We start from the raw sequence: 24,532 nt of genomic DNA on the forward strand, positions 1-24,532 counted from the left end.
TGTTTCCTGATCGATTGCCTGGTAGCGATGCCAAGGGAGTCTTTATGCAGATGAAGTTTTATGTGGCTGAGCAATGGTGCATTGCCATGTTGGTGGCACTGTTCTGGAGCTCATCATGTGTAGGCGATGCCCAGCACCAGCTTTCTGTCCTGGAACCTTATGTGTGGGAGCAGGGGCTGGATGTTTGAACTTGAGGATCTGGGTTCTGGGGAACAGCCTGCAGGACCAGTACACAGATGGAGGTTTAGGTGGCAAAGCCACTGTGCTGGGCCCAGAGAGTAAAGAGAAATGCTGCTAATACCAAGTTTTTAAGGCTGGAGGTATTTTCCAAAAGTTAAAGCCGTGTTTCACTCTCTTAAAATATTTTTATTGTGCAAAAAGTATCTAGTCAAATATACATTAACCTACAACTGTATGAGAAAATGACTGAGTCCTCTACTGTTAAAGGAAACTTGTTCCTTTTCACTGTATTCCTGCTGAAAATCTAGCAACTAAAGCTTATCACTAGGCAAATACATTTAGGGTGCTCTCTGGGCATTAGAACATTCCAGCTGAGGTCATTGGCATAGACAGTATGATGCAGGAGTACTCATGTTCCAAGGCAGCACAGAGCATGGTAAATACACATTGTGCTTTGCCCATCAAAATCCAGTTTGCTTTTCTTTGAAGCCTCACCAGTTCTTCACAGAAACTGTAATTCTCTGGGGATGTTTTTGTGAAGATATAAAGGAGCAAACCAGAAACTTAAATGTGTTTGAATATTCATTTCTTAGCTACCTTATTCTGTTTTGTTTTCCCCACCCCCTGCCCCCATCAGAGGATGCATTTGTGCTGCCCTAACAATAAGCCTTTTTTCTTCTGCATAATCTGACACAGAAACTTTGCATCCAGTGATGACTATGATGAACTGGGTTTTTCCCTGTGAATTGCCTCCTGGATGTACTCTGAAGTGGGGCCTGTCATGATTTGCAGAGTTTGCTCCTTTTCCCCCTGGAGGGACTGATAGAGGGTTTAGCCACAGTGGAGAGTTGCCTGTTAAAATGACAGGGGCCTGGAAGGACACTGGGGTGCTGTGCTTGGAGTTGAAGTATAATAGGCTGTTAACAGTCATGGAGGCACCTTTTTCAAGGGCCATTTATCTTGAAGGAAGCTTGCTATGTGTCCTCTCAAGTAAGAGATGGCTCTTTGTTTAAAAGAAGGGAAGCCTTCTCTTTAGAGAACCTTGTTGTGTCAAGTGATGCTCAGTGATGTGTACGTGCACCCAGCAGGTTTAGCTCCTCCATGGTGGTGTGACAATAGGGTGAGAGCAACCAGTTGTTTTTATACCTGTTTTCTATTGTCTGAATTACAGTTGCATCCAGAAGCATCAGCTGAAATGGACACTCCCATACAGACTGAAATAGGCCCCCAACACAAGAGTGAGCTTCCTCACTGAGAAGACTTCTTCCTTATATCTAACTAGAATCCCCCAAGGGGATTGGTTTTAACCTGACAGAGAGGAAACTGAGATGAGATCTTAGGCGGAAGCTCTTCCCTGTGAGGGTGGTGAGGCGCTGGCACAGGCTGCCCAAAGAAGCTGTGGCTGCCCCATCCCTGGCAGTGTTCAAGGCCAGGCTGGATGGGGCTTGGAGCAACCTGGTCTAGTGGAAGGTGTCCCTGCCCATGGCAGGGGGTTGGAACTGGATGAGCTTTAAAGTCCCTTCCAACCCAAACCAGTCTGGGATTCTGTGATTCTATGACAGTCTGTCCACAAGCACATTAGGAAGGGTTTTCCAGTGATTGAGGTACTTGTCTGTGAACAAGACAGCTTAATTCTTAGAATTATCTTTCATGACTGAATTGCAGACCAGATACAGAGTGTCTTCCCTCTAGACAAGTCCATTCCAGCATTCGTAGTACCCCAGGTAGCTGCCTCTGGCTATGCCTGGAATTAGTTAAAATTCTGTTCATGCTGAATATTATGTATAAGCAAATGTTTGTTGTTTATTGAGATGAAGAGTGCAAAGGAAGTAGAATCTATGAAATCACATGAATCTGTGGAAGGAATCCTGGCGTCTTCAGTCGACATTTCACACAAAACACCTGTATATTGTTTGGTGTGGGGCACAAATGACAGGAGTGTGCCCTCACTTTTCACTTGCAATGTCTTTCTCTTGCCTGAGAGAGGTGAGGTGGGAGCTTGCTGAGTATGTTAACAGCTCAGCTCTTCACTGTCTTTTCAGGTTGTAGGAGCAAGAATATGTCCTCTTTATGCATTTAGCCACCACATCCATTGCTTTCTTAGTTTATTCAGTTGTTATTTCCATATTAAGGCAAAATCTGGGGTGTGTTTTATCTAGAGCGGAGAAAAATGCAAGGTTGAGACACATCTCTCTTCTCCATTCATCCAGATTCAAGAAATCTGTGGAAAAAGAGAAAACCAGCACCACTGCTGTGTTTTAGTTCACTTCTCAACAGCTGGATTTCATACGAAAACATGGTTAAAGATGGATATTATCAGGTAATTGAGGTTCAGTGTTTTTCCTTTAGAAATTACAATAAGCACACAAACTAGCATTGGTGGATGAATTTTAAGCAAATAAATATATGAATCAAAACTGGGGTTACACCCTGATTTGACTGGGAAGAACTGGGAAGTCAGGGTCAGGTTCATTCCATCACAAAAAGGCAAAAGCTGCCTGTTACGGGAGTTTGACAGAACAGAGATGTGGCTCAGAGAGAAAATGGAGTCAGAAGATGGATGGGGTATTTGCATGGAAAGCCGCTGTGTAGTGGCAAAGACATGATGGGAACTTGTACGTAGTGAAAAGCACACCTCTCTGCAATGACCTTGGTGGCAGTGGGAGTAGTGCCCTAGGTGGCCTTTGTGTACAGGCCAGATTGCTCTTGAGGATTGTATTTTTTCCTCACATAATTGCTTGAAGAAGGCTGAGGAGGTGCAAAGCTCTGCTGTTGGCATGGGGATGGTTTGCTGGGATGATAGACAGTCTGTCAGGTTGGAGATAAGCATGTTTCTCCACTTGCAGAACATCCTGCCTCATATTAAACCATCTATCTCTGCAATCAGTGAAACAGATCAATGCTTGCGCAGAGCCAATAAATCTAAATTTTGGTCTTGTAATCAAATCTTCAGAGCCACCTGATTTTGCATTGAATCAAAACTGTAATTTCAGCAGTTAACATCTGATATCTTATTGTAATGAAGAAGCCAAGAATGAATAGAGCCACAGTTTTAATTAATTACAATTTTGTTGCCAAGGAATTAATGTTTGCCCTTCTCTGTGGGGAAAAAAAATTCCAAACCCCACAACTCTCCAAAATTACTTTCTCAGCAGGGGTAGTAAATAGAAATGTTGGGTGAAATCCAGCAGCGGATAATGTTTCAGCATTTGTTTTCCTGGGTAAGGTGACAAATGGGAGAAAATAGATGACTGTTAAATACTGAATATGGTTATGATTTTTCCTGAACATAAAGTAAGGAAAAAGGTGGCCCTTGACCTAAGACATCCTGGTCACTAGCTATTTCTGGGTGAAATAAGAGTGGGTTAACTGTAATAATTCAGACGTGTATTCACGTAGCAGTGGTTCTAGCATGGAAGTCTGCGTTAGTTAGCTGCTGCAGTATCAGCTGAGGAGTAGCTGTAGTAATACCTTATATGACTGTGATCCTTAGATGATCCTTTGGACTGATTTCCATCATCTTCTGAGGCAGCGGGGGTGATGCTGACAGAACTGGCAAGCTCAAAAAGTGAGTTAACTGTACTGCAGTAAACTTCACTGAATTACTTAGAGTTTCTAGATGTGAATCCATCTGTGCACATGGCAAGCTAACGTGTAATTTCTGTGGGTATGAATAAATAGAGCAACCACTTAGTTTTTAAAAGGCTGATTTCTGTCATAACTTATGGCAGCCGGGAATGCATTTCATTTCTTCTAAGTTTAAAGGAGGAAATGCTTTTTCTTTGCTAAGGAAAGCTACCGCACTGATGTGATTTGTAATAAGTGATGTGTCAGCTGCCATATTCCTGCTTGAATGTGTCTCTTTAGGGTGCAGAAAGCTGTGTTCAAAATAATGATAACCAGACAGCATTAGGGAAATGCAAAAGGATGCTGTCTCCATAGCAGAAGTGGTGATCCAAGTGCTGCAGTTCAGGCTCATCAATACTGGCAAGTGGTTTAGATGCGAGCTGTTGCTGCATGCTTCTAGCAAAGTGTAAAATTGAGGAACCAGGAGACAATACTCAAATGCATGGATGCATGACTGAGGCCTCAGTGCTTTCCTTGTGGATAACTGAAGCAGTTTACTGCCTGGTTTCCTTGGAGTAGAGAGTACAGAAACATTTTGGGATGAGAATGCTTTGGGTTCTAAACTTAATTTTACTGTTAGCTAAAATACCTCATAGTCCAAAGCCCCACCTAAGACTGATTAATGCCATAAGAAGCAGTTAGGTCTTACTTGAAACTGTACTGATGATATTGTAAAATTGTTTTCTCCGGAAGAGCTATAGTGTAATTTTTCTTGTGCAAGTGATGACATATTGGCTAGAAGGAAGAAATTCTTTACTGTGAGGTTGGTGAGGCACTGGAATGGGTTGCCCAAGGAAGTTGTGAATGCTCCATCCTTGGTGGTGTTCAAGGCCTGGTTGGACAGGGCCTTGGGTGAGATGGTTTAGTGTGAGGTGTCCCTGCCCATGGCAGGGGGATTGGAAGTAGATGATCTTAAGCTCCTTTCCAACCCTAACTATTCTGTGATTCTATGAAAACTTACATACAATCATCTGGACTATTCCTTAAGAAACTGGTTGTGGTTAAATGAGGAATTCGTGGTTTCATTCTCCAGCTTAGGCTAAGCAGTAGCTGAAGAACTCTCCCTGCATAGAGGAACTTCTCTTTGAAAATTATCTCCTGTATTAATTGTCTCTCCAGTTGTAGGCAGAGGGGTGAAGAAGGAAGAAGCCCTTGTCCCTTATAAACCATGTAAAATAACAGTTAATCAGTTTGCTCAATAAAAAGAATTCCGTCAATGAGATATGATTTCTTGTGCACTTAAATATGGGGTGGAAAATCAAGTGTCTGTATTAAAAGGTAATAGGCTGGTTTATGTTAGTAAGGTGCTTATATATAAGGTCAAAAAAGGAAAACTATTTCCTGAAAATGTCTTGGTGTGCAGAGCCCTTTCTAATTGGGAGAATCAGTTCAGCATTCTGTATTTCAGTATGCCCAAAGAGGGAGAGAAGATTAGATGTATCTGATCTTCCAGTTATTCGAAGCAGAAGATCCTGTATATAGTAAATTGGGTAAGAAGTTACCCCCAAAGACAGTCTATAGCTTGCCTACTTGAACAAACATCATATAGAGTATTTTGAGCTACAAATTTGTGTGTAAGTCCAACTGTGTATCCTTCTAGGATAAGTATAGCTATTTTTCCCCTGTCTGGTCAGCTACATCTATGTCTCATGGAAGCAGTGAACAAATGTTATTTAATGTACCTCACTATGTATATATATATATATATATATATATAATCTACATGAATTACTTTTTAAAATAAAATGATACGTTGTACACATACTACAAATTGCAGACAAGGAATCTTCACACTTTAAGAGGAAGCAGTGAATACAGTCAGTGCAAGTTTTATTGTGCTCCCTGTCTGCAGAGTATGTCTGTTCAAAATTCAGGTATACCACTCAAATCCATAGTCTGCCTTAAAACCCTGTAAATATCCAGATAGGAAGTGAAATGGTTGAGCTTCACTGCTAACTCACAGATACATTCTTCTTGCTTGCTTGCTCTGATTACTGTCTTATTCTTCAAGCAGTGCTGCAAGCACCACTGTGACACCGTTAGGTGTGTATCTTTAGAAGCTGTATTATGAAAAAATGACAGATTGGGGAGGACATTTCTCATAATTTGCAATGCTTCTATTTTCTGTAAAATAGGTAAAAATACTATATTCTTCCTGGTGCTAATAAGAAAATCTGTGAAGCAAGGGAATTCTTGGACTTCAAGCAGTTATATTGTTATCTGCCAGCCCTCAGCACACAAAAGAGGTATCAGAAGCTTTAACTAGTGTCCCTTCATGCTTGCTAACACATCTGCTTCTTTCCTGCTTTCCAGTGTTAATATTAAGCCTGCTAATTTTGGTTAATAATAAAGAAAAGAAAATAAAAAGACACTTTCAGTCAGAGTATTACAGTATCATTTCATTTCACAGTCTACCTCTTTAAAAGGTTGTCAAAGCAGCAGTGAACCAAAAATTAGTTAAAAGCTATGGCAGAATTATAATTTTATTCTTAACATTCCTATATATAAGAAAACAGGTGACAAAAGATTTCCACCCCACTGAAAATTCCTGCTCTCTTACATCTTCTTAACTGATACTTAGTGCTTGGATAATAGTGAAGACATAGCAGAAAAGATTATAGCTTTATGTTAGTGACACTAGAATTATGGCTGGAGAGATGATTTCATTCTAAGCCTTCATTTTCAGCACTTAGAGCTTTGTGAATAACGTTACCCTTTGGGCTTCCATTACACATGTTTGCTTTGGTTTGTGGCTTTTTTGTTTAGTTTTTTTTTCTTTATCCTTTCATTACATTTTTCTTGGCTATTACTTTGATAACTAAATATGTGGAAAAACATCTTTATTATTTCATCAATAGTTCAGATGTTTTTGTTCTGCACATTGGTGTCAGGGCTGCTGCAGAATATCTACTTCTGATACAGTAGAAGAAATTTCTTTTATAGAACTTTGAATAGTTACCTTAAAACCTGCCTTCTCTGATTTTGGTTTTATTTGCTGATATAACCAAAAAAAGAAATCTTAAAAAAAACCCAAACTTAAAATGTGATATCATGGTTAAAATATAATCTAACTTATTCATGAAATTGCCCTATGTGACTAGGGGATACGCATATCTTAGTAGTAAGAGATGATTTCTGATGGTTTCAAGCAGGATTCTACTTTCATTTACAATGTTGTGAGGGAAAAAAACATTGTTTAGCCAACAAAGGCCATAAATAAAAGGCAGAGTTCATATAGGGTTTCATTTTTGACTTTCCCAACCCTCTCAGACAATAAAACTCCCTTTGCTTATGTACAGTTTAGATTAGCAGACATGATGTGGGGAGAATGTTGAGGAACAGGGGAGTCATATCTGTGGCTTCTGGATGGAGCTCGGGCCCGTCAGTGCACAATAATCATTCCAGTCTCTTGGCTTTCAGTGTAAATGGATTAACTGGAAAGATGAATTAACATGGAGAATTTTGTACTTCAGTGAGAAACTACTCTGTATGCCTGTGCACATGCACAAAAAGAATGAAAGTTCATTAAACGGAAACAAAGCCGGAAGCCTGAGTGCAAAGTTCCTCTAACAGGACCGTTCCTTATCTACAGCGATTCTTGAGTTAATGAAGATGGGGAATGTTGTTTATTTGAGAGAGCATATAGGCACTTTATTATGTTGTTAAGTACCATCAGATGCAGATCCAACAACATTGTCCACAGTAATTCTGAAACACAAAGGGGTTTGTAGGGAAAAGGCATCTGTAGGAAACAAATAATAATGTGTAGTCTGTGTTCCTAAGGCCAGCTTGACCTGGCTGGTACTGGTAGTAGCATCTTGAAATAACCCACACACAACGTATCTGAGCAAGGTGCTTCTCACCCTCAGTGTGTCTATAGGGCCATTATGTCATGGTGAAAGTGGTCCTGGTAATGCTGGCTGATCTCATTAGGACTGGGATATGGTTGGGGGGGAGGGGGATGGTGGTGATTGTTTTTTGTTTGCTTGTTTCCCCCACAGCTTTTTATTTTAAATAAAGATGGGAAGATTTCAGAATTCCTGTGTCTCAGACAGTGGCCTTTTACTGCAAAGATAGAACCCTGAAGAAAGACATAACCTGATATTTACACAAACAAGTCTTGTTCTTCAAAGCTGCCACAGGGCACTATTAGTGGAGAGATATCAGGAGAAATCCAAGGCTATGCAGCACCGCATGCTGTGAACAAAGATCCTGCAGTCCTAAGCCTAAGCATGGTGTCAACTGCTGCTAAAAACAAGGGATAGTTATGGTAGCCATAGCCTCAAGAATATGTGGATTTATTTTAAAGGACATAGTAAGTATGAGTCAAAGGATAGTTTTATCTTTCTCTTCCTCCTTCTCCAGCGTTTTTCCCCTGTCCCCTCCCTCAAATCTCTCACAATAGCTTGGCCAACAGCATTTTCTTGCTTCATTGGTTTTGAAAAGGACTTGCTGTTCCCTGCTGCCTATTTCCAGGAGGCTGTCTCAGCGCAATAGTTGTAACATTCTTTGCTCAGCTTCTCTCTTTGAGCACCAGTTGGATGTTGGTTCTTTAGGTTTTATTTCTACTCACCTTCACCTTTCTTATAACAGTTGATAAGAAGGCAGAAAGATGTTCACCTGACGTGCACATTGCCATCAAACTGCAGCCTCTCCTGGCTCATCTGCAGCAACAGAGCAGCAGGACTGGCTCATGCTATTTCTTGCCTGGTTCTTTCAGCAGCTGTGGCATGAGCTGTGTTATACACAAAGATGTTAGGTGCAGAGTTTGCAGCTCTGGTTCGTCTGTAACTGTTCCTCCCCCTCTCTTCTCCTTCCCCTGAAGATATTCTATGTATTTAAAGTGCTAGGCTGAGACTGCCAGTATGAAAAGAATGCTAGGTTTTTTTAATTAATTATGACATTATAAACTTAAAATAAACATTAATCCATGTCAGGTATTAGGTTTGTTTTGCACTCCAGTAAGTTTTGGCTAATGTTAGGATGGATTTTAGTTTTCTGTCATTGCTTGAACTGATTAAATTAGCATGAGAGCAGATACTTGCAAACAAAGCCAAGACAGTTGCTGTTAACTGCTGTGAAAATTTGTGTGGTGTTTAAATGGGACAATATGGGTCAAGCAGCAATGATTGATAGTTTTACAATATACAGAACAGGGAGAGACCATAGCAGATTGATTTGACAACAGCAGAAGTGAACAAGATGACAACCCTGTGCTAACCTGCCTTGGGAACAAATATGCTTCCTTTATTCCTCATGGGAATTTTGTAAATGCACACCTCGCTGAGATGCTTAATACCTCACCTTGGACTAAGAACTACCTCAATTCCTAAACTTAGCCTTACTCTCACTTGCTTGAGTTTGCTTGGCCAGCTTGTGGTACTCAAGAAAGCACAGGAACTTTACTGTCTTGAATTTTAGAACTGGTATTTGAAATACTTTGCAGTGTCACTCTCTTGGAAATGATTACATTATAATAGGAATGTTAGCTCTCTAAGTAATATAAGCAAAGGCAATTCATGTTCACCAGCTGCCTAAAAGTACAGGCCAACAGTGAAGCCAGTCTTTAGTAATAAATGAACAGAAGCAAGAATTGTGGAGATTGAGCTTGGTTTTGAATGTGCAACATGAAGTAAGGTGTTATTTACTGGTTTTAAGATAGAAATTGGATCTTCCCAGTGGCTGAATGTTTGGATTTGAGAATTTAAACTAATTTTCAATAAAAAGTTACAGGAAGAACATGTTACATTTTGTCAGAGGAAACATTGATGACTTCTTAGACATAAGTAGCTTCTGTCAATAAAAAGATTCAGGCACACTTATGCTTCCTTACACATTTATTTTTTAATAGACATTATTGAATTTAGATATGTAGTTTAAGTACCCTTACTTCAGTACTCTAGGGGAGAGACTTTGCAAGTGAAAAACACAGGTAAGGGTTAGAAAGGTAAGAAAATAAGAATTTAGCACTTCAATGAAATTCTCTTGCTTTAAGCCAGGTAGACCAGAAATCCTTTGGGTCTGGATCTTCTACAACACACTGCTACTTGCTAATCATGGGTGTTTCACACAATTACAGAGGAGCTGAGGTTGAAAGGCAGCTCTGGAGATCACCTGCTTTAACACCCTGCTTAACCAGGGTCAGCTACAGCAGGTTGCCCACAGTTGTGGCTGCCCCATGCCTGGCAGTATTCTAGGCCAGGTTGGATGGGGCTTGGAGCAACGTTGTCTAGTGGAAGGTGTCCCTGCTGGTGGTAGCAGGTTGGAACTGAATGAGCTTTAAGATCTCTTCCAGCCCGGACCAGTCTGGAATGCTATGATTGTATCCAAGGATGGAGACTACACAATCTCTCCCAGCAACCTGTTCTGGTGTTTGATCACCCTTACACTAAAAAGAAACCCAACAAACCAAAATCAAACACCAAGATGTTAAAAATATTTTAAGAATTTCCTGTACTTAACCAGATTTCCTGTATTTCCCCTGTCCTTTCACTGGGCATTGCTGAGAAGGGTGTTGCTTTGTCTTCTCCTTGCATCCCTATGGAAATTGATACACAGTTTTTCCTGTTTTAATGTAAACAAATGAAGAAATAGTGTGGGATGCCTGTGTGCCTATGATTGCCAAGCTGTTTATTTTCAGAGGATGACTTGGGAGTATTCATTTACTCTCTTTTCTAATACAAGAATGAGAAAGCATTGTCTGACTTAGGCTATGAGCCACAAATTGCTGGGAGTATGGAAATAGTACAGAAATCTAACTCTGTGCTTAGTTTGTGCTTACGTCTTTTCAGAGACTTTGGTTACTGAGCTCTGTTAGGGATAGGATATTGAACAAACCTGATCTTTTGGCATGATTTGATACATCTGCTTTTACTTTTTAAGGTATTAGAGGGCTAGATGCAGTTGGCTTGCTACAATACTGCTGTTCCTGGTTAATCTGCATGATTTTGGGGTTGGACACTCTCTGAAGAGGCAGAGAAGCACAAAGGAGGGGATGGCCTTTGCATGCCGCTCTTCTTTTGAACCAAAGGTTTGCAGGACAAAGCAACTTGAGCTCTTAAAGTTGAACACTTGCAGCAGTACCCTGCTACAGGAAAAAAACCTTGCTCCTAGATGTTTACCTTGAAGCTTAATTATCATAATTGTAAATAAAAGCTACTGTGCATGTATTACAACTCAGCTCTGGTTTGCTTTTTATAGAATATGAAATTAACTTCACTCGTAATTGCAGGTTCTCTTGCCTGATGTAAGGCTATTTTCTCTGTAAGTTGATATTTCTCAGTTTCTAAGTTCAAAGTATGAATAATCAAATTACAAAAGAACTTGGAAAAAATAAAATTGAATTGCAAAGAGGTTCATTTCCTAATGCCCCAGGTCAGAAGGAACTTCTGAGTTAGGAAGTTAGGATGCCCTTAACACCACTGTTGACTCTTCCATCAAATGAAACCTTCACATCAAGAGAGATCTCTCATTACATGATTACAGCACATATTCTCTATGGAAGATACAGGGCACTTTGCCTTTGGGCCCTGCTTATGAATTTTTATAGCTTGGAGAACTGCAGATATGCTTGAATGTGTATCTGTGACCAATAGAAGCATAAAAGGGAAAGACAAGTTGCAAGATTTCAAAGAATACCTGCTCACCTCCTAAAATGCCAAGTCCCTGTGCACCAAAGGCTTTCTGAAAGATGCTGTTTTTACCATTTCACATGATGTTGCATCCTTTGGGATGAATTCTATCAATGGAATTATTTATATATGAAACTTGTAAGGTTAGCAAAGGCACAGGAATCTGGCTGGTCATTATAGATGTAAGTGGATTTTAATATATTGTAAACTGTGCATTCCAGTGAGTGCCAAGGCTCCTTCCTTCTGCTGTGGCCTCCGTGTTCAGAGACAGGGTTTGATTCTGAGCAGGACAGCATTTCTCTAACTCTACTGTCTTGGGTAAGTTATTTCATACAATCCTGAATGTTGTCATTTGTAAAGCAGATCGTTTCAGGACAAAAGAATCCTGTAAAATCTGTTAGTTCTACGGGCTAGAATTAAGCTTACCATGTTCAAAACAACACCTGTTTTTTTGCAATCTGATCTACTCTGTTTATTTCTGCTCCTACTGTTGTCATTGTATCCTAACTGCCTGTATGGAAGCAGTTGAAAACACTTCTTACCAATTTTTCCAGTACTTCGAATTGCCTTGAAGGTGCATAGGGTATAAATGAAGAGGAAAATAACAGATTTTCCATATGGCCTCAGTACTACATGAAACATTAGGAATGCTATTTTCCATTTATATCATTAATCTCTTTAAATTTTAATCTTTAAATCATTACCTTTTCTCCCAGGACCGCTGTGAGGTTTAATTCATTAATGTCCATCGAGTGCTTTGAAATTCTTAGATGAAAGAGATTATAGAAATATTAAAGCAAAAATGTGAACCCACAACCTCTCTCTTTCTCTCCCTTAGCTCACCTGTTCAGGAAGATCTTTGCAATCATGTAAACTTACCTTAGAATCAAGGCAAATATGTTTTTCTTTGATGTCCAGATAACATGAGGTTGTAAATGCCCAATTTTTAAATAATCTTTTTTGATATTCATGAAGTTAATGTAAAAACTTCCTAGCAACGTTTTTAATGTTCTATTCATAGTCTCTGTGCTTCTCCAATTAAAATGTGGTCCTGGTTAAATCCAGCTGAACCTTGTAGTACTGCCTCAGTGTTGAAAGATTCATACTGCTCTCTCTGTAGGCTTAGATTAGGAAAACAGAAGTTCCTCTGTCAGGTTGATTGAACTTCAGACTGCAAAATAAGTGGCATAACACAATCTTTTGTGTTATAAAAATAACACAATCTTTTCAAAGTGGGTTATTTGTTTTCTAAATGGGAACCATCTTCTCTGCCATAATATCTGCACTGGTTCCTGTAAAGCATATTCTTTGTTTTCATAAGACAGTAGGATAATATAGGTTAGAATGACCTCAGAAGATCTCTAGCCCAAAGCAAGGGCAGCTATGGAAACAGATCAGGTTTCTCAGAGCTTTATCCTATTGGAGGATATCTTTCCTACCAATTTTTATCTGAAATCACTAGATCATTCATGAACCCAGCTGCTTTTGTTTCCATTGCAATCTAAACCCTATGGCAGCCTTAATAATATTACTGGAATTAATATTCCAAAATTCAACACCCCAGAATAATTTTCACGTGGGTGTTTCTGTTGGGACGCAAGGAAATTTCCCTCACCAACCCCCATCTTAACAATTTACCTCTGTAGCAACGAGATTGTCTATGAGTCCCTCCCAGTAACCTCTTTTTCCCTTCCAAGAAAATCAGAGAGAGGGTAAAAAGTGTAAGCCACAGCCTTTTTGAGACATCGGACTATTGCATATTTAAGGACAAAGTTAGAGTAAGGAAATGAGGGCTGCTGTCTCAGCTTCTTGGTCTGGATATTGAAAGTCCCTTCTCCTGGGGATAAGAAATGCTCTCTCTGCTGTAGCCACTAATTAAAAACTGCAGAAAGCTGCTTTGCTTGGGCATTCAAGATCACCCTCTTAATCCATACTGGCCACCCCATGCCATCGTTCAGTACCTCCCAAGAGGAAAGGCTCAATTTCCCATACGAGTCAGTGTGAAAAGACTGACCTGCAGAGGATTTCTGTTTTCTCTCCAGTGCTGGTCTTACGGCAACCAGCTGGATAATGCTTTGTGTTATTTCAATCTTTACTGACAAATAGGATGGAGAACTTTTAATCAGTTGGGAAAATCCACCACCAAACTTGCATTTTACTTTTGTTTAGTTACAACATTCATCATGTTCAGATTGTCCAAGACAGAGCTGCCAACTGTGTTTTGAAAAAGATAGCATTGTGGTGTCTCTTATCATGCCACTGGAGGTCATATGAACCTTGCTGACAACAGTCAATTTATTTCAGAATTACTTTTTTCTGCTGCTGCTGTGACATTCTGCTCTTCCAGTTCAGCCATTTAAAATCAGTAGAAAACTCTAGTGACCTCTTTATTTGCAGGCAGAGAAGATATCTACTGCTACTAAGCCAGTTGTGGAGAGAAGCTAGTTTGCATCTGTATTTAAATACTCAACATCTGTTCATTCAGTTTTCTCTTTAAAATCTAGGTTCTGAATTTTTTTGCTATATTACCTATGCATGTGTTGATAGAATCTGGAACTTTGAGTTGATTGTTATGTTGCTACTAGATATTAGACTAGAGTTGTTCTACCACCACTTCTTGCTCAAAGGAGAATTAATCTTTTACTTAACTAGTATGTTAATATGAATGATTGTGTTGTTATGCATATGTTGATTTATTTAATTTGTGCTGCCTTCTAAGTCCCTTTAGAAAACAAGCTTAGCCAACCAAGCTGAACAAGATTTTACTTGCATGTGTATAAATGTGAAGTAAACAAAATATTTTTGCTGCTTATGCTTGCAGTATTCAGCTTCATTAAACATGCTTATATGCCGTCTGTAACCTTTTTAGTATACGTGACTAACTGGTAAGGCAGAAAAGACATGGAAAAGGTGTTTTGGAGAACTTGTTTCATAGAATCCCATACTGGTCTGGGCTGGAAGGGACTTTAAAGCTCATTCAATTCCAACCCCCTGCCATGGGCAGGGACACCTTCTACTACACCAGGTTGCTCCAAGCCCTGTCCAGTCTGGGCCCGAACACTGCCAGGGATGGGGCAGCCACAGCTTCTCTGGGCACCCTGTGCCAGTGCCTCACCACCCTTACAGGGAACAACAGGTGTCCTGTTCAAATGAAACAGAGACCTCAAATCTTGAAAATCATAAGGGGGGTAACAAGTCAGGTTGGCTTCTCTTAAGAGGAACTTAAGTAGAATTAATAACCATTTTGCACTGTGAAGCCATCCATAGCTAACTGTGTCCCTAATGCCAAGTAGGAATCCTCCTGTTACCCAGCATTTCCAGACTGAGGCGATGATGTGAGGCTTAGTGCATCCCACTCCCTGTGACATCCTGACAGCGGGTTTATTTCCAATTAGGCAGCCAATCTTCAGAGGCCAAGGAGACACTAACAGCAGAGACAATTTGAAGAATGCCGCCACATCTGGCAGATGTTCAGGGAGGACCTTGGGAATGCAGGCAAACTGAGGTCTTCTCTTAGCCTCACCTGCCAAAGCAAAGATTAGACAATCGTGATCAAATTGCTTCTTCCTATCTGTGCTTTATCTTAAAGTAAGCCAAAACCAAGATTTTGATGTCATGATGCAAGGTAAGTACTTGATAGTGAGGGAATCATAATGCATCAAGATGCCACTTCCTAGCAAGACTGGTTAAAGGAGAGAGCAGGCTGCTTCAGCAGAATGGGAGTATCAGTAAAATCTTGGGGCAATGGCTCACCAAAATCCTACTTATATGTGCAAAGTTTTTTTTATTGTAATAATGAGTGAAAATGGAAGATGCTGGCTGTCCATGGCCACAAGCCATGGATGAAATTAGCTACTTTGAGGAGATGCATATTCTAACCATGGAAATACAGAGTGAAGACTTGGAGGCTGAAGGAGATGCTAGCTAACAATGACAATAGTTGGTAAGAGTGTTGTCTTGGAATATTCATACTGTAAATATAAGGCATTGTGAAACAAATTCTTAGTTCAGGTAAACAAGAGAGATGTTGAGGTGTTTGAGCAGGTCCAGAGAAGGGCAATGGAGTTCGTGAAGGGCCTGTGTGATGAGGAACAGCTGAGGGAACTGGGGGGTTTAGTCTGGGGAGAAGAGAAAGCTCACGGGGGAACTTATAGTTCTTTACAACTACCTGAAAGGAGGATGGAGCCAGGAGGTGGCTGGTCTCCACTCTCAAGTAGCAAGACAAGAGGAAACAGCCTCAAGCTGCACCAGGGGAGGTTTAGACTGGATATTAGGAAGAGTTTCTTCCCCCAGGAGAGTGTTCAGGCATTGGAACAGGCTGGCCAGGGCAGCTGTGGAGTCACCATCCCTGGAAGTGTTCACAAAACGTGTACACAAGGCCCTTAGTGACACAATTTAGTGGTGGCCTTGGCAGTTCTGGGGAATGGTTGGACTTGGTGATCTTAAAGGTCTTTCCCAACCCAGATGATTCTATGATTCTATGATCTAAGCAGCTGTCCTTATGAGCCACGAGTGAGGAATCTACCTATTTCTTACCAAAAAGTAGGGGTATCCACCCCTATAGCAAGTACAGGGTGAACATAGTTCTTAGATCTTAGAGCACAGCTACCATTTTTCTTTTAAAACTGTCATATAAATTTAGTGCTTGAACTTCTTCTTTAGTCTAATTGTTTTCAGATCACAGGAGAGGTAATTGGATGAAGCAGCTTCTAAGATACCTGTCTTGTCCCATGGATCAAATGTGCTGTTTATTTCATTTTTTTCCCAAACCTAAAGTTTAGTTAAATAAATCTTTAATATTTAAAAAACAAAGCTGCCAAATAATACAAAAAAAAGAATGACAGCATCTCGCTGTCCTAGAGGAAACCCATTAGCTATCTCAAGAGTTAATCTTTCAAAGAGTAGATTGGACTTCATAGAAGTAAACTGATTCTCAATATGCATTCAATCCCCAAAAGCAACAACTTTTCTTAATGTACAGGCATTGCACAGTAACATCTTAAAGATTCAAAATAAGACATTTTTAAGAATTCATTGCCTTAAGTCAGAACTTATACGAACATTCAATTTGATTAGCTACAGACAAGAGCTAAAAGCTCTGTAACAGAGCCTGAAAAATTAAAGAAAGCTTTCCTATTTGTGTTTCACATCCCTGTTTTTCTGCTGTCTAAATACTTGTACCACTGCAGCCATCAAAATACTTTACCAGACCCTGCAGCAGACTTTCAGACAAAAGACCTCAAGATTGTCCTGAAAAGTCTGCGAAAACAGCTCAGGAAATGTTGACTCCTACAGCCTAAGGATCAAAGCTGAATTATCTGAAGTTAAATGACTTAAATTCTTTAGATAATGAATTGCATGTAGCTGCTTCTGAATGTTTTGTTTTCTAATTATGAAACTTGTTTCCCCCTTTAAGAAAATAAATAATACTCAGGATTTTTAGGCATCTTATACTGTTTCAGAACTGATCTTCCTGTGACATTTTCTAGTGTCAGGAAAAGGGCACTTGCAAAGGAAGCCTCCTATTTTCAGTTGCTTATGGCAAAGAGTGTGGTGGTATATCAAACACATCAGGCCAGCCCCTGCTGTCTTTGCTGAGATCACTCCAAAGCATTTACTATTCAGTACTAGCATGCATTTAGTCACTGTGGACTTGGTATCTCGAAGTCTAAGCTAAGATGAACGGCTCCTTCTGTTAGAATGCCGATGGAATTGGTGGTGAAAGGCAATCTTTGAATGCATTTACAATGCGTGGCTAGCATTTAGATTTTATCCTGTGGGAGCCCAGTGTGCTTCCCAGTACTGATGTGGGCTTAGATGACAGAAAGCTGACAGATTCAGGAGTCCCGAGTCCCAGGCTGGTGCTCCTACCCCACCATCATTTCACTGCTGTGAACAGACTGAATGGCCTTTTCATAGGAATTGCATCAGGATTTGAATGACATTATCTGTTTACTAAAGGTATGTGTTTAAAATGGTTTGTGACTTACTTTTAGAGGACTGTGATTTTTATCTGGTTTACTCTAAGGGTTCTTAAATATGAAAATTATTACTGTGTTAACATTCAACAAAGTCATCAAATTGCTCCCACTTTCAGTTCTCATCACTGAGATGAAAACTTGGGCTTTGATCATTATCCTTTTAGAGTCCAAGCCTGCAACTTCACACTTGATTACTTTTACCTATCTAATGGACTGGAACACATCAAAAGGATAAGAACCAACCAGAAGTGGAATAGCTTGTGGTTAAGATGCTGATGTTGGGAGACCTGATTTTGGCAATTCCTTTGCATTGGTTCCGTGCCATAGTTTTCTGTTTCTAAAATAGAGATTAACATAATGTTGGTTTTATTTTCCTCTTGCTTTTTTGTCTGTTTAGATCATAAGTACTGGCGAGGATAATAGGTGCAACAGCTCCTACCTTAGTGCTTCTTCCTACAACCGTAACATTCAATCCATAAAAATATGCCTTCTTTGATTTGTAAAATGCTGAATGTCTCACTAACCTGAGCTTGAGAGGAACATGTACTTGCAGGTGACCTTTAACTGGAAAGAGTAGATCAGTGTCCTTGCCTGGGGAGCATGGAACCAGCCATGCAAATGTTGGGGCTCTTGGCATGCAAATTACCAGAAGAGATGGCAGTGCACCCATCTGTTCAGAGCTGAAAGCACCACACACACCCAGGAAGAAATAAAACAGGTTACGCTTGTGTATTCTCTACAGTCAAGCATTCTTTCAAAGGGAAAATCCATCACTTTGAAGAATTTACAGAAGAAAACCTCCACAGCAACAAGAGCTGCAGGCAAGCACCTGAAAGGCAAAATGCAACTGCTGAGAAAAATAAATAAGGGCCTTTACAGCAGTCCCATCGAATTGAAATCTCCCTTTATCACAGACTAGGCCATTATAATCTTCTTTTCTACCTCCAGCTGCATATTTTAAAAGATTTTCTAAATATAAAAATGTTCCAGTAGAAGCAGGATTTCCTACCAATGTACTATAAACCCTCCCTTTCTGTACTAGAACACCCCTTGAATTTGTCAAAGAACTGCTTTGGCTTAATTTGTCTGCATGTGAAACATCGATCAGATATAAAAAATGAATTATGGAGTGACAGCAATGTCATTTTCCACAGGAGCTGGAATTCAGCAAGGCATTGAGCACAGGTGTTCTGCAAACTGCCATGTCCTTAAAGGTCCCAAGAGCAGCCCAGGTGTTCCTGGCATCTCCTATGTTTAAACCAAACCTCAGGCAACTGAAGTTCATAGCCTTCTTTTTAGAGGCCACATATTTGAATATTTAAACTAAATAAAAGGTCTACATGAGGTATAAATTTTATTTACTGGTGTTCCATCTTCATGCATATGCTGAATACTTGGTAAAGAGCTGCAGCTCTGCTGAATCAACAACCTTGAGGATAAAGCTAAGAGCAAGGGGAGATTGTAGTCATAATTTTGGCAAACAATGAAAGGACAAGGGGTAATGGGTACAAATTGGAGCACAAGAGGTTCCACTTAAACCTGAGAAGAAACTTCTTCTCAGTGAGGGTGATGGAACACTGGAACAGGCTGCCCAGGGAGGTTGTGGAATCTCCTTGTTTGGAGACATTCAAAACCCGCCTGGACACGTTCCTGTGTAACCTTATCTAGGTGTTCCTGCTCCGGCAGGGGGATTGGACTAGATGATCTTTTGAGGTCCCTTCCAATCTCTAACATACTGTGATACTGTGATACTGTAATTTTATTTGGGAGGGGAACTGAATTTTCTTCCCCCAAGAATGAGGTACCACAGAAAAAGTCATGCATGTGACTCACTGAAGTTTAGACAGAACATGAGGAAGGTGCCTTGAAATCCTGGGCTGGTGCAGGGATAGGAAGGGTGAAGGTTGATGCTGCTCCCCGATACATCCTCCTGAGGAACAGGGACTACTTCTCTTCATGCTGTCCTCTCTCTCGAAAGATGGTAGGCAATAGCCATCCTGGGATTCTTGGACTGCAGGTGGAATGAGCAGTGAACCCTTACCAGCTGATTGCTTTCAGAAACCCACAGTCCCTCAACACTACCTACTTCTGTGGCCTGTGGCCAGCCTTGACCCTATCAGTAATATTCTGCTCTAAACACAGTATATTACAGCACTGCCTGTTACTATCAGAAGTGTATTTGGTTTGAGGCTTAATCTTTCAATGTAAATCCCATATATTTTCCTTCCAATGAGCTCTGGGGAGACCCCCCCTGCAGTCCTGCATCCAGCTCTGGGGCAACAACACAAGAGGGACGTGGAGCTGTTGGAGCGAGTCCAGAGGAGGCCATGGAGATGCTGCGAGGGCTGGAGCAGCTCTGCTCTGGAGACAGGCTGAGAGAGCTGGGCTGGTTCAGCCTGGAGAAGAGAAGGCTCCTTAAGGGGAGACCTTAGCTTCCAGTGCCTAAAAGGGCTACAAGAAACCTTAAGAGGGAGAGGGGCTTTGGACAATGGCTTGTAGGGGCAGAACAAAGAGAAATGGCTTTAACCTGACAGAGGGGAGACTGAGATGAGCTCTTAGGCAGAAGTTCTTCCCTGTGAGGGTGCTGAGGCCCTGGCACAGGTTGCCCAGAGAAGCTGTGGCTGCCCCATCCCTGGCAGTGTTCAAGGCCAGGCTGGACAGGGCTTGGAGCAACCTGGTCTAGTGGAAGGCGTCGCTGCCCGTGACAGGTGGTTGGTTTAAGGTCCCTTTCAACCCAAACTAGTCCGGGATTCTAAGGTACGATCCTCTCCAGACGTGTTTTGTACCAACCCTGCACGGCATTACAGCGCTGCCCTGTGGCACCTCCTGTGCCTGTCCCCCTCCCCACTCTACCCTGAACACCGCCCGCATCACCCTGGTCCTGCTGTCCCTCAGTGGAAGAGTCACGCCAGCGGCTGCTGGTGGCTGCTCCTGTGGGGCCGCAGGTGCCCGCCAGTGTCATGCTCACTGAGGGGCGCTGCTCCCCCCCACCCCCAAAGTGTCTGTTCATTGACTCCGCCGGCCGCAGCCCCGCCTCCCATTGGCTTTCAGGCCTCACGTGGTCACGGCGGGCGGCCTTGCGGTTGGCCAGCGAGGGCGTTGTTGTGAGGAGGGAGGGAGCAAAGTGAAAGGGCGGGCGGCGGTTGCCTGGGCAACCGGAGAGTGAGTAGTGGCGGCAGAGTGGAGCGGCGGACACGGAGCCGAAGCCAGAGACGGGTGCGCAGGGGCGGTCCCTCGCCCTGCCCCGGCCGCATGGGCATGTCTGCCGCCCGCCCTGCCGCAGCAGCACCAGCACCAGCACCAGCAGTAGCAGCAGGTATTGGCGGGGACGTGCCACTCGGCGGGCCCGTGGGATGCGAAAGTTTGTACCGGAGGTTAGGCGCTGGGGGCCCGGCATCCAGCCGTGCTCCTCCGAGGAAGCGGGCTCCCGCCGCCGGGATTAGCGGGAGGGGATGGGGACGGGTTCCCACACCCTCAAGCAGGGCAGAGGCGGTTGCGACTCCTCCGCGATCGGCAGCGATCCTCTGTTGTCGCCGGCTTCTGGGGTGCGCGGGAGGGGTCGGAGAATGTGAGGTGGAAGAGTTCGGGGGTCTCCAGCCCCGCTCCCGCAGTAGCTGTGCTGCTCCTCTTCATCAACAGCACAGCTATTATAATTTTTTCGTGTTTTACCGTGCACTGGGGTAGAGGGGAGCTTCTCCCCCCTCCCCCCCCTCCAGTGGGTTTTGTCATTGACTTCAGGCTGTGTTAGAGAGCGGGGAAACTTCCTGCTGTGCTTCCATTTTCTGTAGAAAGACCACCCTTCCCTCTCCAAAAAGAACCTAAAACTTGTGAGGAAAGACCTGCGAATGTGTTTCAGTTTGCTTGTTCTGAAGCAGGTTCGGTTGTGGGAGTGAAAAATTGGCGGGGCTGAGAGCTATTTCTTTTATTTTTTCACTTTAAAAAATAAGGGAAGTTGTGTTTTATCTGCTTTGCTCCTAGTGAAGGAAGCCCGCAGGTGGGGTTGAGGGGGAATCTGGTTACCCCGCGAGAGCTCTCCGATAGACTTTTCATGCAGGTGTGGATCCTTTTGAGGCTGTGTGTGAGCATAGCCCCTCTAGGACACATCCCTTGAGGCTTAAATCAGAACATGGATTCATTCAGCTGAGGGTCTCTGAGGTGCGGGCATATGCTTGAGGCAAGGGCAGGTTCAGGCTCTGGTCTCTCCTGGCTGTTTGCTCAAGGAGTTTTTTCAGTCTGTAGCACCATGGGCCTCCAGACTGGGGCTCTGGATCTTGTGGTGGTAGGAAAAGGAGAGAACAAAGATTTTATGGTCATTTGGCATTTTGTTGGGATTTCTCATCCCTGATATATCAATTTCCCCAGCAAATTGTACCTATTTTCTCCTTAAAATGTCTATTTTGCTTTTAATACCAATTTACCATTAACAAATACATCTTCACAGTTAGGTATGTTCAGAGATAAGCAGTGAAACTTCTTTTTGTTGGAGGGGTAAATTAAGTCCAAATAATTATAATGTTTTTGTTTTGTGGCTGATTTGAATGACATCGTTCTTCAAGCTTCAGGATAAATTTTTCTTTATTGTTAATATTTTTTTAATATGGATGAACCTCACTCATGTGTATAATAACATTTATATACATATGTTTTATATATACATATATATATATATGAAACTTGTACGGTGATGCATGCTCCAAGGTTATAGGCATATTCAAAGTACTATACACAAATAGAAATGTGCATGTTTCCCTGGAGAGTTTATTTCTGGGATGGTGAAAGCCATAACACTGAATGCACAGGAACTTCCAGAGAGATTGCACTTTTTAATCTTTTTTTTTTTTTTTCTGGTTCAGGGGACCTTTCATGTAGAGAGATGTTGTCCTTAGCTGCACTGGTTATGTCATTCTCTTCCAGCATGGTATTACACGATGTGACTGATGCAGTCTCATGTGTCACAGCACGGCGAAATCACTTGAGGGAGAAGGTTTTTGTTGGTGGGACTTCAGGACATGTATAAAAGTTGGTGTTTTTTTTTTTTGGTGTGATATTTGTTGCTAAGGTCAAAGGCCCTTTACTGCCTTCAAGCTACCTGTATGATTTCCATGGGTGTGAAACCAGATCAGGAGGAGATTGTGATTTAAAACAAAATCTGGAAGCTCTTCTTCCTCTAAAATAGGTTAGATGTGGGGTTTAGCTTACTTTCAACTGACAAAGCATAGCAGCATCCCTGCAATCAGTCTTATTCTTTCCTATACTTATCAGAAGTTAAAAAAGGGGATGCTCACTGCATGGTGAGGAGCAGTAAAGCGCATTTGAAGTTATAGACAAAAGCAGTGTTTCTGCCTATTGTCTTGTGATTTTTGCCTTGAAACAAGAGACCATGCCCCTGTTTATGTGTTTGACCAAAAATCTGACCTATGTCAGATTAGGTGTTTAATCTGGGTATTCAATTCATGTAGTGCTGAAGGTTTGTGGAAAGATGGAAGTGGGGTACAGGTGGACAGTTTCTACGCTGGTTATGGTAAATCTCTTTTTCATGCTTGAGTGATGGGAGAATGTCTGATTATTAGGATGTTTTATATGATTTTCTTTGGATTTTTTTAGTGCTTGTCTTGTGACCAGAGCTTGTATCAACAACGTGAAGCCAAATATGTGTTCTTATACCACGCTCAGCTAAGGTCGCTAACATTGGTTTAACATTTAGCCTTTTTAGATATGGACTCCAACTTAATAAATGTGCTTTTTCGCGTGCCTGCGTATTGGAAGCCTGCTGATATTGAGCCCACCTTACAAATTAACTCAGGAAATGATTTGTCTCTGTTGTAGTAAACTTGTGCTCCTCAGTAGAAAAGGAACAGTATTATAAGGTGATTGAGCTGCTAACCTGGGATTTCAGGTGCCACTTTGTTTCCCAGGTAATAATAACAACCTGTTTGTTCATGGATGTGTTCTTGTGCCCAGGATTTTGGGAGACAGCACACAATAACCTTGTGAGCTCTGGAGAAAGATTCTTGGATAGTAGAACCCAGAAGAATAATTAATTTGGCTTTAGATCCAGAATTTGAATCCTGGAAGACTCCTGAGTTTGGAGTCAATCCCTGCAGGCTTCACTCGGCATTGCAATAGGCTCAGCACTGATGTGCAATACTATGATTCTGGGGTGTTTTTAGGCAAGGAGCCCCAGAGGCAAGGTAACATGTTAAATAGGCATCAAAGCATTTCAAGAGGCTTGGATGAAGAGTGTAGCATGTGCAATATGTGTAATTATTGTATCAGTTGTAACCTGCAGCTCCTGGTGGTGGGCAAAGAATATTAGTAGCTATGTTTTCTTTCAAGCTGGTAAAACCCCGTTTTTTTCCCCCCCTCCTTTTAGGTATTTGTTTGAGTACGCAGAAGATGATGACAAGTGTGCATGGATGATTTTACGTAATTAACACCTGCTAGATTTGCAAAAGGCAATTATCCCTGTGAAGTGTTTACGTTGATTTATGGGAGGAAGGTGGCCCAGGAGAGGGATGCTGATAATATCAACACAGTGGATTAAATGCACATTTACACCTTTATTGACATATAAATTATCCGTGCCAGGAATGCATGGAAAAGGCTGCTGATGGAGCAATAATGTGGCACAAACTACTGGGTTTGGATTCAGCTCTGTTATCCTTCTGTAAGGCACAAGAATGGAGACCTTCATCTGAACTAAAATAGGATATAGAGGCTCACAGAATGGATGCTTGTTAAGATAATGAGCTGTGATGGCAAGTGAGAGTTTAGAAGGATGATAAAGAACATGGACAAAGTTTGAAGGAGTTCTCTTGCCTTTTTTTTTTCTTATTTTTAAATGATTTTTAGATTTTTGTTGTTCAGACTATGGATTTTTAGAGAAAGCCTAAAGAGGCTGGAAGAGTCTTTGTAGCTGGGAAATGGAACCTGGCTCTGAATCCAGTCAGCATCAGAAAAGAAAGCCTGTGACACATGGACTGGAAGATCAAAAAAGGGTAAGTGACAAAAGGCAGAAGCACTTTCTGCTTAAATTGCTGAATGAGGTACAAGTGGCAGAAGAGCTCCTTATAACTCTTTTATCAATTGCGACTGCTTGCTATGCTTAGCTGG

Source organism: Neopsephotus bourkii, unplaced genomic scaffold (genome assembly GCF_033783945.1).
Source record: "Neopsephotus bourkii isolate Nb327-2 ecotype Australia unplaced genomic scaffold, CSIRO-AGI_Nbou_v1 NB_768, whole genome shotgun sequence".
NCBI classification, from domain to species: domain Eukaryota; kingdom Metazoa; phylum Chordata; class Aves; order Psittaciformes; family Psittacidae; genus Neopsephotus; species Neopsephotus bourkii.